Genomic DNA, 10,172 nt, shown 5'->3' with positions numbered 1-10,172 from the left:
ACGTCGCTGTCCCGGGCGCGAAGGGCCTCCGCTGCTGCTGTCCCACCGGGGGACGCCGAACTACGTGTGGTTACGGAAGTAGCTGCCTCCTGCTACACCTCTTCCTCCGCGCCCGCGCCCGGCTCTCTGCCCGGTGCCCCGTTTACTCCCATTTACCAAGCCGTCCTTCTCTGTATGATTTCTGTTAAATAGAAAAGGTAATTAAAAGTCGCATACCACCCCTACATACCCATGCCCCCCCCCCCCCGCCTTCCCAAACCTCCTAGTGGTTATTTTTGTTCTTTAGCCCAAGTTAGGCTAAATACCTTCCCGGAAAGCCATCTGGTCTGATTCCCGGGATCCCTTCGTATGGTTTTTTTAAGGTCCCCAAACCGTGCTTTGGAATGCTGCCTTGGAGCCACTCAGAAACCTTCAGGGTTTTGCCCTGGCCAGCCTCGTGGAGAGGATCTCGGGCAGAGGGAGGTGACGGCCTCTGTTGAAGGTCTAAATACCTAAGGGTCCTGGTCTTGTGCTGTAATTAATACGTTTTACTACTCCAAGAAAACACAGTTCTCTATGTTAATAGGTATTTATTCATTCTTTCTTTCAGTGTTTGTGTTTGTGTTTTTTTTTTCCCGGGATGCAAAGCATAGCTTAATAGAATACTCTTTAAATTCTAAAACCCGGTGTGAACAGCTTTACGGATGATTTTACAAAATAACCTGGCCACAGAAATTCAGTTTGACCAGAAACATTTATACGGTTGGGTCTACACCTTTTCCCTTTCTGTCCCCCATTCCTCTGCCCCCTAAAGACAAAAAAACAAATGTTAGCCTCTGGAAAAATATTCCCATACACATGGGTTGGGGTTTGTGGTCTAAGAAAAAAGGGAACAGATAGGTTCGTAGAATCATAGTGTTGTAACTGGAAAGTTCCTTAGAATTCGTCAAAAAGAAGTCTGTCAGTTTATTGAGGAGACTCAGAAAGTGTAGGGGTTTACAGAAGATCCCATGGTTTATGAGTAAAGGACTAACTGAGACCTGGGGCCTCATTTGGGGAGGAGACTGACGTCATGTGCTTTATCACATACAGAAAAATGACTGATCAAATTCAGTTCAGTGCTAGCACATTCCCTGTCTCTCTCTCCCCTGCCTTTTACTCTGCCCCACTCTCTGTCCTGCTCTGGGTCTTGCCTATTTGGGGAGTTACAGCCCTTTCTTCCTTCCCCTAACCTAGGCTTCACTCCTTTCTTTTTTTCTTTCCTTCCTACCCCCCCCCACCCCACCTGAGCCCCGACCATGAGATTTTATTTGAATTTTTAAAATGAAACCAGGTGCCGCATAAAACAAAAGCAAAGTAATAGCAAGGAAAGACTATCCAACGCGTAAGGAATGTGCTGAGTTTTATGACTCAGGCTGTCCTGGCAAAGAGCTGCGACTTACACGGAGAGGTGGGTGGCACAGAGCGAGGACCATACATGGCAGCCCCAGCCTCCCCAGATAGGCATGATCAAGGCGGCCTGAGACTCATTGCACAAAACCAAAGACTCTTGTTCCTGGTGAAACAAGATTTCCCAAGACTAGAACCAAACGATCATCAAATTTTCCCAGAGAGGCCAGTTCAGGCTGACATAGCAGAGGCCACCCTGAGGTTTGGAGGGGAAGGGAGCCCGGGCAGAAGGCCAGCCCTGGGAAAGAAACTGGCTTGGTGGACTTGGTACATTGAAGAGATGAGTAAACTGCAAAGTGACATGAAAATTAGCATGAACTGTTGTGGAGACAATGGCTCCCGAGCTCCAGGTGGCAGGATTGCCACAGTGCCTTGGAGTAGGGGAGTATGACAGCGCTGCTGGGAGCCCAAGGGGGGTTTGCTCTTGGCGGAGGGTGTGAGGTGAAGAGCGCAGGAAAAGCGGGTCAGATGCTGGCAGGGTTTCTGGGGTGCCCTGCTTCATGCAACCAGGAGCGGATAAAAGCAGGAGTGGTGGACTTGACATGCACACTCCCAGACACCCAGACACACATCCTCACGTTCTGAGAATGCTTCTCCAGTGAGCAGAGTAGTGGGCTGAGGTGTACATTTTTTCTGTTACTAAGGCGGGCAGAGAGAGCTGAGAGCAGTAAGGAGCCGGTCTCACCTGGCAGAGGTGGTGGGAGGGGTCTGAACTTGGGTGACGTGTATCTTCTTGTGCTCCCTTCATCACACAGGCCTGGGCCGAAGGAGTCCAACAGAGCTTCCTCTGGTTTCCGCCACCGCATTGACGGCTGTCACTTTCTGAATGAGAATGAACCTGGACTGGCATAAATGAGATCTCCAAGCAGAGCCTCCTGGGAAGGAGCCTTATTTTTTCCTTTTCTTCTTTTTCTTTTCCTTTCCGTGGAATACCCGTTGAAAAGCTGCAGCGACTATTCTGTAATGGCGGGAAAAGCTCTGCTTAACTTTTTCATTAAAGTCTACTTACCTGGAAAAATAAAGTCTTTTAAGGACCATGACTACATAAATATTTATAGTGTGAAAGGCGTCGCTCTGGTTCCGCAGGAGAATGGGCTCCTTCAGTTTTATTTATGATATGACACTTGGGTGAGCGACATCTATCATCTGGGTCGGCCCTACACTCTGTTCCACTGAAGCATGTTTCTGGAGTGATTATGTCTGCAAATATTTGCTGTATTTAGTCCCTCTCTTCCCTTAACCCCCTCTTAGCCCTTTTAACTCCCCAAACCATCAAACAGCCAAGCTTATGGTCTCAGGAAGATTTGAACCCTAATGACAAGGCACAGGGGCTGGAACAGTGCTGTAGAAGCATTTGATGAGTTGGGAGGGAATGAGAGTGGGAAGGATGAGTTATTATAGCATCTCCACACTAAGTTGGTTTATGGGGCCTGTGTCTAGCAGGTGAGGGCTCTCAGCTGGGCATGATGGGTTTTGACAGGGGATGGCCACAGCCCTGAGTGATGAATGCAGATAGATCCTTATGAAACTTTCCTTCGTAGGGAACTTTCTCTGGACAGGATCTCACAGGCCCTCAGATCCGTCACCGTGCACCCCAGGGCTGTGAGGGCAGGGGTTGGTGGGAGTTCTATGACCTCAGCTGCGTCAAGGTTTCTGGTGTAACCCAAGTCTGCCGCAACTGGTCCCTGGCTGGAGGGCTGGAGCTGCCCTCCATCAGCTGTGGAGAAGGGAGGGCCCCCTCTGACTTCTAGCTTTACAGCTGCACATGGCCGCACCTAGGCATTCCAGGCTGGACCTGGGGCTCAGTGCCTGCCTCTGATCAGCTTGGCCACCTATTGTTTATCCTGGGAAGGGCCGGGTCTTGGCACAGGGGGCTGAAGTGTTGCCAGCATTTTATTTTTAGAGACAGGAAAATGTTTGCTTTTCAACAGCTGCTCTTTCTCTGGCACACACCGGGATGGCGTCAAAAAGTTCAAGCGAGAGATTCCAAGCCCTAAATTCATCGTGTGTGTCATCATAGGCAATAGCACCATAGACCTCTCAACAGAAGCCTTTGTGGAGCCTAAGATCTTTTATTAGCAGGCCTCTTGCACAGAGTGGGTCCCTTTGGCTACATCCTGGCAGCGAGAGGTTTCTAGTCCCCAGCCCTCATAGCCTGAGCGCCTAACGAGTTCCTTTTCGGTGCACCAGCTGGTCTGAAATTTTATAGTTCTTACTTCTGTTGAGCTCCTTCCCTACCAATTCATAATCTAGTCCAACTTGGCAGGCAGAGTAAGAAAAACAGTCTGCTAAACCTGACATTCATCACCCCTCCTCAGAGCCACTATCATTATCCTCATGATGATTGGTGCAAGGCAGTCAGCTTCCATGGCAAGAAGAGCATTACCACCCTCAGGAAGGGCAATTCCAGGTTTTATTGGAATTATTATTTGTTCCAACATGGTTCCTCTTAAAACATATTTTTGTAGGTCCTGTGATTGTGGCTACTGACAGTTTATCTGAAAGCATTTTGTAAACTGTGACGACATATTATACAAAGGTAAAATGGAATGGATATAAAAGTAAAGAATTAAGTTGTATTTCCTATTTTTCTTTCTCCCCAATCTTTTCAAAAATTACTTTTTAATTACAGAAATAAAAAATGAATATATTCTCCTGGATTCATTTTTCTTCTGGCTAGAGTACATTCTCTGGTAGGTTTTCCTTTGTTCTTCTCCTTTCTCCACCAGAGAGTGTCTGTGGATAATAAATTTTCCTGAGAATTTATTTTCATCTCCAGTGTTAGTTTGGCTGGTTATGGAACTCTAAGTCCAAATTCATTTTTCCTGAGCATTTCTAAGCTATTGTTCCATTATTTTCTTGAAACTTCTGTGGTTGCTCTCACTCTCACTCCTTTGTAGACTCTTTTAGCACTGTCTTTTCCACCTTGGTGTTCTGGAGTTTTATTATGATGTCTCTATGTGTGAGTTTATTTTTTAAGTTTATCCTCTTTGATACTGATAGGCTCTTTCAATCTGAAGGCCCACACCTTTAGTTCTAGGATGTGGGGTGGTGAGGAATAAACCAGAAAGGTTAAATTGATGTATATAAAAGTTCTGAGGAGGAGAGAGAAGTGGCTATGTGGCCTGAACATTGGGCAGAACTTTAAGGGGTTCTAGAGAGAGTGAGAAGAGTAGGTTTGGAGGAGTTTGTCAATGAGGTGAGGAAAATGTCCTAAGAAGATCTTTAAGATCTTTGGATATACATCAAGAATGTACTCCCTTCTTTGGTGTTTTACTTGAATTGCTGTTAATTATATTTTTTCTGTGGGACTGTTTTTCTGGGATTTGATGCTGAAACTGAACCATAAGACTGCCTTGGGTTAATATGACTTATAGAAGACATGATTATTTTTATAAATTTTTAAGCAAATATCTTTGTTTCATTCTGTCTCTCTCTCTCCTCTCTGACCTTCCCCCACCCCGTACATGCCACGGTTTCTTCTTTTATATAATGAGGAAATGAAACTAGATGCTCCAAATTCCTGCCATTTCTCTGTAACTCTCATTCTCTCTCTCTTAATCATCCTTCAACTACCTACCTAAATATTCCTTTTTATGACGAATAGCTTACAAGAAGCATAGGCAAATAGTTTGTCCCCTCATTCCTGTAATCTAATTTGTCACTCAATGAGCTGTCCTGAATAGATCATACATTTGGACAAATGTGGCAGAACAGCGACCAAGCTTATAGCAGGTCAGGACCTTTAGCTTAAGGTCTGGTGTATGAAGCTCTGCCGTCCCCCGCCTCACCGCCCCACCCCCAGAAGCTTACTATTCTAGCCTGAGGAATTCATTCCATAAATTCTCTCAGTCCACCCATTGGAGTTTGTATGTGGCATACAGGATAGAGGTTTAGGAAAGGCTCAACCCAGAGTATCTTTGAGCAAAGGAAAAGCAGAAGATGCAAACAAAATTATTCTTCCTGAAACATAATCATTGGGTTGGTTTTTACTTACCATGTGCGTGTCTTACCTTTTGCAAAGGACTACAGATAGTTATTAAACGTTTAAAAATATGAGGAATGCAGGTGTTGACATTGAGGTTCCGAATTCTCCTAGGAGATTTGGGTTGCATGGGGGCCGTTTCTTCGACTTCTAATATACACACTAAAGTGTTTGATGTGAAGAGACAGTAAGAGAAGAGAATGTAATCTGAATTACTCACTCTCCTAACTAAAAGGTAATTAGGGCTTGAGTAACCCCAACTACCACGTAGCCTCAAAACCCCTGACAGATACGGAGCTCCTCATTGATAGATGCTGGCATTCTCACTAGCATGTGAGACAGGCCTAAGTAAGTAGGAAAGCAGCATATCCTATTAATATCGTTTTGATGTGTCATGTGGCCCTTTTCAGATGACTCCATACGTAGCAATTGAACTTTGGTAGGTGGATGGCTGGTGGTCTTGAGTTAGGGCCAAGATGGGAATAAACTCTCAAGTACTGGAAGCCCATCGGGGTCGGCTCTGCTGACCTCCGTTATTCTAGACTGAGGAATTGTTCTTCAGAGATTCTCTAGGACTCCCCACTGGACTTGATTTGTGACATAGAGGAGAGAGATTTGGGAAAGGTTCCAACACAGCACTGATAGTCAACCAACAGTAGCACCTTGGAGCAAGTGAAGGCAGAAGATGTGAACAAAATTAAGCTCAGAGTCTTCTGAGAATATAGGGCAGGCAGATGAACACGGTCCGCATGGATCCTCAAGGGAATCAGGCACTTCTTCAAGCTGCCATCAGCGTTTCTTCTTTTCTGGAGTGCAGGGTTTCTTCCACTTTGTGTGCAACCAGTGTTCCATCTGTCTCCAGAGACGGGGATGTTTTCCAAATTATAGATCTCCCCCTGCCTTCCTGCAAAAAAGTGACAGTGTGAGGTTTTTAAAACTGCATTAAGAACCATGCATTTACTTTATATTTTCAGGATTCTGTATTTTCAATTTTTGGTTCATCTATAATTGTGTCTTCTCTTTCCTACATTTTCCTTCATCTTCCCTCCCACATTTATGTTAAACAATGAATGCTCTATATATTTGCAGGTATATACTCTTCTGGAATTTGGTACCCAAGAAGAGAATCCAATTTTAAGGGGAGAGGTTCTGAAATAATCACTACCCCTTGTTTTGAAAATTTAAGTTTTCATATCATAGCATTTGTACAAGCTGGCCCACCTCTAGAGAAACACGTGATAAGTATCTAGCAGATGTCATGATGTCATTACTGCAAAGTACTCCCCTTAAAAACCCTTCCATTTTCACTTCCTCTGGATTCACTGCTTTAATGGAAGAGCCCGCCAGGGTGACACATACACTTTGCTTGTCAAAGTGTGGTCTGTGAGGCCCTGCCAGATGGTCTCCTTCAGAATAAACGCTTTCAATATGATAATATTTATATTTGTGTTTCTGGCATGAATTAATAATTTTCTCATGATATTTAATAAGAAACAGATTATTTCACTTCCAGCTCATAAAACCCCGTACTTTCTTTCCATTATGTCTGACGAGGGTTATTTTTTTCCTGTTGGTGAGCTGGCAGCAGGCATGGGGGGGGGGATCACTGAGTTGTAGCTCTTTTAGCCCAGCTGAGTGGTGTGCATCCCAGAAGGGTTGGAGACCCACTGCTCTCCACAAAGGTGGGGTTTGCAACGCATCAGAAAATGACAGTCAAGGTAGCATGAGACCAGGGCTCCAACATAAACAATCACGTTTAAGCTTCAGGATTTACCCCTGAGGTCTAATCTTCTGGAATTTGGTGACTGAGTCTGTCCTCTCTGGCCATATCCATCACGTGGTTTTTTTTTTTTTTTCAGTTGGGCTGCACTGCATGTGGGATCTCAGTTCCCCGACCAGGATCAAACCTGTGCCCCCTGCAGTGGAAGCACGGTGTCTTAACCACTGGACCATCAGGGAAGTCCCCCCATCATGTCGCTTAAGAGACCTATCATATTCCTTTCTAAGCCTTCATCTTTTCACACTGGAATCCTTATTATTTGATCATTCTGGCCACAGTAGTGGGGGGTGGCTTTCCATCCCTTGACCATTTTTCTTTTTTTGCAATTCTCCAGACTCTTGTATTTAGGAGAAGTACCACTAATTTTTACCCATGCAGCCCTTTTCCTGCAGATGTCTTTGACTGACAGAAACTGGTCCAGGCAGATAGCAAGAGCAGGGATGGTGTGAAGACAGACCACATGCACTTCACAGGATGAATTACACCAGAAATGATGAGGAAAATTGGTTTGAAGCACGGCTGGGATTGTAAGGTCAGCAGCTTTCTCTTCTCTTCGAAGGACTGCGAAGTAGGGATGGGGACAGGTTAGATCTCCCTGAGAGGGAAGGGATGGTTTGACATCTTTGGGCAAGTATGAGGCACGCATGATTTTTTTTTTCTTTCACTACCAAACTTCATACAAGAGTAGACTTTTCTCCTTGTCACCAGCTGCTCACCATCAATTCATTCTTTAACCTGTTGGAATTTGGTTTCCACCCCCAACCTGTCACTGACACTGCATCCTGAAAGATCACCAAGGACCAGCACATTGGTAAAGGCTGTGCAATTCAACCTTGGCCTCCTCAGCCTTCTGTGGAATTGCATATGTGGCCCTCTTCCCGCGGCTCCTTCTAAGTGCTGTGCTTGGCCGTGACTTCTCTGATCGTTGTTCCTCGGTCTCCTGTGTGGCCTCCTCCTCCTGTAAAGTTGGCATCTCCCAGGGTTCTGTCTTTGGTGCCTTTGTTGTTGTTGCTCTTGCTGCCATCGTGTAGCCACCTTCGCCGCTGGCTCCAGATACCACCATTGTGTCTACAAGTCTGATCATGAACTTTCTTCCGATCTCTAGAATACCTTCTTCACAGGCTTTTCTACCTGAGAATGTCCTGTTCAGAGAGGAAATTATTGTGAGACACCTGGCAAGGATGCCGAGGACCTGCGCCAAGATGTGAAGAGGGGAAATACAGGAGAGATTCATACAAGTCTTGGCAGATAAAATGAACAGGAATTTGATGGATTCGCGGTCCAAAGCAAGGGAGGAAGAGAAAGGAAGAGGAGAGACAGAAGGAGGCAAAGCTGACCCCAAGTTTTGGAGCTCGAGTAACTTGGAGGGTGGGTGTGCCCTTATTGGTCTAAAGAACACATGGCTAAGGGGCAGATTTAAGGGAGAACATGGTGGCTTCAGTTCAGGATATTTGAACCTACCACATCTCTCTGGTTCATTTTTGTCTCTCGAGTCCTCCTTTTGCAGCGCTGCTAGAATTATCTTCCTAAAACACAGGTCAGATCCTGCCATTCTCCTCCTCAAAATGTTTTCTTAGCTCTTATTAACTAGAGAGTCGTTTAGATGTTCAGGCTCCTTAACAAGGGATTCGAAGCCCTGCACAAGCTGGCTTTGTTTGGTTTCATTATAATCTTCTAGCACAACAGAACCCACCATGCAGTTTCTCACCTTCTTGCTTTTCCTCAAGCTGTTCTCTCAATCTGGAATGCCTTCCCCACTTTTCCCGCCTCTGAGAATCCTACTCAGCCTTCAGATTGCAGTTGGCATGCTCCGTCCCCCACAAAGCCTCCTGTCACCCTGGTTGGAAGTAGTCACTCTTTATTCAATATTTCTATAGCAATTTATGAGTACTTTTTCCTGGTATTATAATGCATTTGCTCAAACGTGCATTTCTTCTATGGGTTGGTAGATGTCTTAAAGCTAGGGAATGTATCTTACTTTATCTCTGTTTCTTACCAGCTGCCAGCACATGACTTTCCGCATATTGGTTGCTCACTTAATAATGAATGAAAAGGAGAGAAATTGGTCAAGGTTAGAGTGGAAGCGGAGTCTGGGGTTTGCGGGGAGAAGTGATTGGTCGGATGGGCTTGGGCTTGCTTTAGAACATGGCAACTGGGGTGGAAACTCTGGGTTGTGGAGAACAGATGCAGAGAATAATAATGAGGGAGGCGGTGGATTATGGGTAATGTGAGGAGCTCATATTTAAAGGCAGGATCCCGTGACACAAGATCACATGTAAACACAATTTAGCCTTCCTCACAGGCAGACACGCCAAATTGTAAAGTCCTTCATCAACGGGAAATTATTATTCTGCCCATTTAAAAAGACACATTGGCCTCTTTGCATAACCAAGATTCCTGCATATTCAGTGATTGCTGCCATGTCTATTGTCTGATGCCATAAAGAGACGGGACCTTGACCGATAGTATGGTGATGACCCATTGCTATGCCCGTTTATTTAATTGTAGAAAAGATGGGCAAGGGCATATTCTGATTAACGAGATTTCTTTGACCCTTAATTATTCTTTTCATATGTTACTCTTTCATCAACCTGTATTTATTTTCAGCAGTACAAAGGAAAAATGAAAAGTACTATCTTTTAATATTGTGAATTCCAGAATAAGAAAATTCATGGTCTTCCTTCTGGATGCTCTCACACAAATGCATATCTATAATGTTTATATCTGTACTGTGTGTGTTCTCTATGCAGTCTCTCTATGTTCTATGTAACCACGCTTAGCCAAATCTTCCATTAGTGAAAGGACTGCCAGTTGTGGGTTAGAGATGGAAAGAAACAGGTGAAATATCTGAATATTTCAATTTTCAGTCAGTTGTTTTCCATGAGGACAGATACCTCGCTGTTCAGCCCCAGGTTCCCCTGGGAGATACAAGTACAAAGAAAATGCCAGGCGAATGTAACTTTTTTTTCCTCAATGAGT

Source organism: Globicephala melas, chromosome 5 (assembly GCF_963455315.2).
Source record: "Globicephala melas chromosome 5, mGloMel1.2, whole genome shotgun sequence".
Classification (NCBI taxonomy): domain Eukaryota; kingdom Metazoa; phylum Chordata; class Mammalia; order Artiodactyla; family Delphinidae; genus Globicephala; species Globicephala melas.
Note: the sequence above shows the minus strand (reverse complement) of the source record.